Here is a 4,871-nt window from a genome sequence, read left to right as displayed (position 1 = left end):
TATTATTATTATTATTATTATTATTATTATTATTATTATTATTATTATTATTATTATTATTATTATTATTATTATTATTATTATTATTATTATTATTATTATTATTATTATTATTATTATTATTATTATTATTATTATTATTATTATTATTATTATTACTCGCCCTCATGCCGTTCCAAGCCCATAAGACCTTTGTTCGTCTTGAACACAAATTAAGATATTTTTGAAAAAAACCGAGAGCTCTCTGCCCCTTCATAGACAGCAAGGGTACTACCATGATCAAGGCCCAGAAAGGTAGTAAGGACATTGTTAAAATAGTCCATGTGGCATCTGTAGTCAACCATGATTTTATGAAGCTACGAGAATACTTTTTGTGTGCAAAGAAAACAAAAATAACTTTTTTCAACCATTCTTCTCCTACGCGTCACCCTAGCACCGTTTTGGAGAGTACCACAGGAGAGCTCTCAGATTTTATAAAAAATATCTTAATTTTTGTTCTGAAGATGAATGGAGGTCTTCTGGGTTTGAAACGACATGAGGGTAAGTAATTAATAACAGAATTTTCATTTTTGGGTGAACTATCCCTTTAATCTTTTGAACAGTAGTGTAACACATTGTCAGCAACTAAAATGTATGAATAATACTTTTAGGTTCATAGAATATTTAATTCATGAAATAAATAGATTTCATTGTTTTTAATCAATGACGTTAATTAAATACATTCAATGCCATCATACTGTATATATGTAACGCGTTTACCTAATTTGACATTACAGTATAACAGTTTCATTCTGCTTTGTGTCATTTATAGTACCATATTCAATTCGTTTAGAAGGATTGTATCCTTGTACACGAGCCTAAGCTTTAAAATGTGATAAACGGAAATTCTGGCATGATTTAAACGTCACTGAATAATCATTTTGTTTTCTATGGGACAGCTGCGGCTGTAAAAATGACAAACACACCATAAAATGACCATAAATGCAACCCATTTACTTATAATTGCATTATATTCCAACTCATCAGAAACCATATGATAGCTCAGCTTGAGAAAAAAGGCCATAATTTAACTCTTTATGTATAATCATCCTCATTCTCCATCATACTCAAGTGTTGCATTCATTTAAACACTGTCTTCTGTATATAATAGCATTGTAACAAAAATCATTGTCACTCTATGTATCTGCTAATTACATTTTTTATATTGTTATAAAGTGTTTGGGGCTCAAAATGATTTGCTAAAGCTGCTAAAGCATCTAAAGCTGTGCATATGCTGTTAATACATCAGTATAGTAAGTTTGCATGTGTAAATGTTACATATGAATACTAATGATACAAGGCTGATCAGACATCTACGCAGAACTATGCTGATTACATGATTCCTCCAAACAAGAACACTACTTTCAAACAAGCCTGCATTGGTTTAAACATTAATGAAGTCGCTTTTAGAGTTTAACAAAATACTACAATTCCTCAAAGTGGGCTGCATTACTAAAACCCAGCATGGAGGCCCAGCATGGAGGGAAATGTATTCCCCCTTTCCTAATACATTTGTTATGCAAAATAAACAGTTATGCAAAAAGAGGGGCTTTCTGAGGTCTTTTATGTCAGTATGGGTTGCTACTGGTAATGCTCCACCCTCTAATGCTACATTATAGACTGAACCTTTAATGGCACGGTAAGGGCTGAATCTGCACATGCTGAGAGCAAGAGATGAAACGGCATCACTTCTACTGTCTCAGGACAAATAAATAGTGACAGAGATGAAGAGAAATAGGAAGATATGCGTCCTCCACAGACAGGATGTTTGTTTTTGCAGTGCTCAGCGTGTACTATTATTTGCGGCCCTCCTCTCTTGTTGTCTGTGGTTGATTAAGGGAAGAGATTTCACAGCATAACGCGTTCGCCTGTGCAAGGGAGAGGCTTCGTTTCGCAAACCGCAGAGAGACCACTGCAGTTCACTTCTATAAACATGCCTAAAACCAGCCGAGGATTAAGATCATTGTTTGTCCTGGACAGCGAATACACGCTGCCAGCTATGAGAAAGAGGGAGTGCGAGTTTGCTTTCAATCTGAATTTGCTTTCTATAAGTATGGGTTATGTTCTGTGGTGATTTAGTAGGAAAACACCCTCTGCATGTGTCAACAACTTCAAAATGTATGAAATATAATGAATATGAAAGTATAATCTAGCAATCACTGCACTTGCGTTGCACTGTATCTTTTAGGGTTTTTTTTTTTTTTTGACATTTTAAACAATCTCATTTTTGAGGATTTACGCCTCAGTTAACAGGTCAGAGGGCTTATTTACATAATGTATTTTCTTTATTTAGCCATGATGTGACATCATTGCACTGAGCATTCTGGTTTAGTCATGTCACATCACATCACGCCGCTCGCTTGTGGTTTCAAGAGTGTGTTGCCATTATTAGAGATGTGCTGGGGGCCGACTGTGTTATTCCAGCCATGAAGCCTCACCCTTCACTGCTGAAGTCAAAGCACAACACTGTCATCTTCCTCTCTGGCCTTGTCACAGCCATCAGCGGCAGCGGCAGCCTAAACACTTTGATGAGTAAATTGGATGTTTTGACCAGAATGGGGGTTTTGGCTTCACTGCGTTTTTGCATCGCAAGTAAGCGGCTGCTTCCTGAAGTCTCTTCTAATTCCGTCTTTGACTTTTCCACGGGTCAGCTGGAGCTACACGATTCTTCGCTTTATGCGTGTGTGAATGTGAGAGAAAAAGAGAGAGTTAACAAAGCAAGACAGACAAAGAAACACAAAAAGGGACTCTGTCTCCCACATTCATACACAGAAGGGCCAAGTGAGGCAGAGAGAGACTGAGACATGCAAAGGAATGTGTGTCAGACAGAAACGAAGAAAAAGACTGAAACAGAGAAAGAGGAACGGACGGAAAGGTTTCCTAAGCTTGCACTTCATGAGAAGTGCTTTGATATTAGATCTGTCACAGTGTATTTATTTTACATAGCCTGTGTGTGTGTGTGTGTGTGTGTGTGTGTGTGTGTGTGTGTGTGTGTGTGTGTGTGTGTGTCTTACATTACACTGTAAACTAGGCATATGTGCAGTTGTTAGTAGTTATTTCTACCTAATCTGACTTTTACAAATGTATTTTGATGTAATCCAATGTAAAAAAATATATATATAAAAAACATGGTCAGGTTGATTCAGTCACATTTCAAATATTAATTTTCACAAAAGAATTTTACTTCAAAATGGAATTCTTAAATATTTGGATGTATTTTATAAATACAAACATAAAGTTAGTTTTAATTCATTATATTTTATTTAATTAAATACTTTATCGTTTAACAACATTTATAACACTTACATTTTAACTATTATTTTAACTATTTTTAATCAAATTCTTACTTTAATATGTTTATTTTAAAGTTGGCATTGAAAACTCACTCACATTTATTTCCTAATATTTTCTTTTTTCTTTTTTACTCTGATATACTTCACAATACAGAAGAAAAGATTTGTTGCTGCTTCCATTTCACTGTGACTTCAATATTTTTGATATTACTAAATTAAGTACTTATTAAAATATAAATATTATAATTAATATTATCTACCAGACAGCATTTTTTTTTTATTCCAAGATAAGAACAGATGAGACAACTTTTATGTCTTTCTAATACATTCATCTGTAGGAGTTTTTTTCCATGTTGGACCAGTTCATGGTCTCTCTCCTTTGTTATTTCAGTGGGGCACCATGGGATTTGAAGTCCCTCAGATTTTCACAGTGTAGAGCCTCTGAGGTTGATCCTTTCATAAAATTTCTGGGGAGCAGACAGTGATGATACAGATGTACTCACACACTCTTTCACAAACCACTGTTGTATGTCTTTTATCAACACATTTCACATAACAATGTCTTTTTGTCCTCCCACTCTTCTCTCTTTTCACATTTTCTCTCCAGCCTCATTGACTAATTGCGAAAGAATATGGTCATAACTGCAACCCCAGATTACAAAAACAGCCCGATTTCCCATCAAAATAACACACACACTAATTCACACTTGATCGCTTTTGGATATGTAAAGCAGAGCTTAAATCTGGGTGCTGTCCAGATCATATGATTCAGTATTAACTATCTTAAATATTTAGCTGTTGTCCATTTAGGCATCTAGGGTAACATACATCTCTGCTGTGAAAGCCAAGGCGCAACTACAGAAGACGAATTGTAAGATGATTAGCTGTGTGTGTGTGAGAGTGAGCATTGCATGCCTACATCTGTACAAATAGAAGGTGTTAAAAGTTTTCTTAGCAGGAAGGCAACCGCTTACGATGAATCCGTCAGCACCGAGGGGTCAAAGGGAAAGACACGTTGGTAAAGGATACAGCAGTGTGTGTGTTCTCTGAGACGGCGCTCTGTGGCATGTCTCTAGAATAACACACACGCATACACATGCTCATTTATTCACTTATTCAAACCATATTTTTTTTCATGGTATTCCATGGAAATGCTGCATTGGTTTGTGCGTCAACCCCGAGAAACATTAATGAAAATATGCCCACAGTGTCTGTTTCGTGTGTCGTTCTGTAGTTTGTGCTAAAAAAAAGTAATTTACCCAGCCAGCACAGTTCTCTGTCTCTCTCCTTCTTTCATCTTGAGCAAATTGCCAGATCTGTGATATATGTGACAGTTCAGGACTAAATAAGATGACGGTAAAATCAGACACATGGTGTCATTTCATTGCCAAGTGTAAATTCGAACACCATCCTGTTCAAAACAAAACAAGCAGACAGCTAATTGAAAATGTCCTTGAATGTCATTTCTTCACATGAGAGCATCTTACTGTTCACCCAATCTAAATACACCACTTGCTTTTGTTTAAGGTTGTGTGTGTG

This window comes from Sinocyclocheilus anshuiensis, unplaced genomic scaffold, assembly GCF_001515605.1.
Source record: "Sinocyclocheilus anshuiensis isolate Anshui unplaced genomic scaffold, SAMN03320099.WGS_v1.1 scaffold438, whole genome shotgun sequence".
Lineage (NCBI taxonomy): Eukaryota > Metazoa > Chordata > Actinopteri > Cypriniformes > Cyprinidae > Sinocyclocheilus > Sinocyclocheilus anshuiensis.
Note: the sequence above shows the minus strand (reverse complement) of the source record.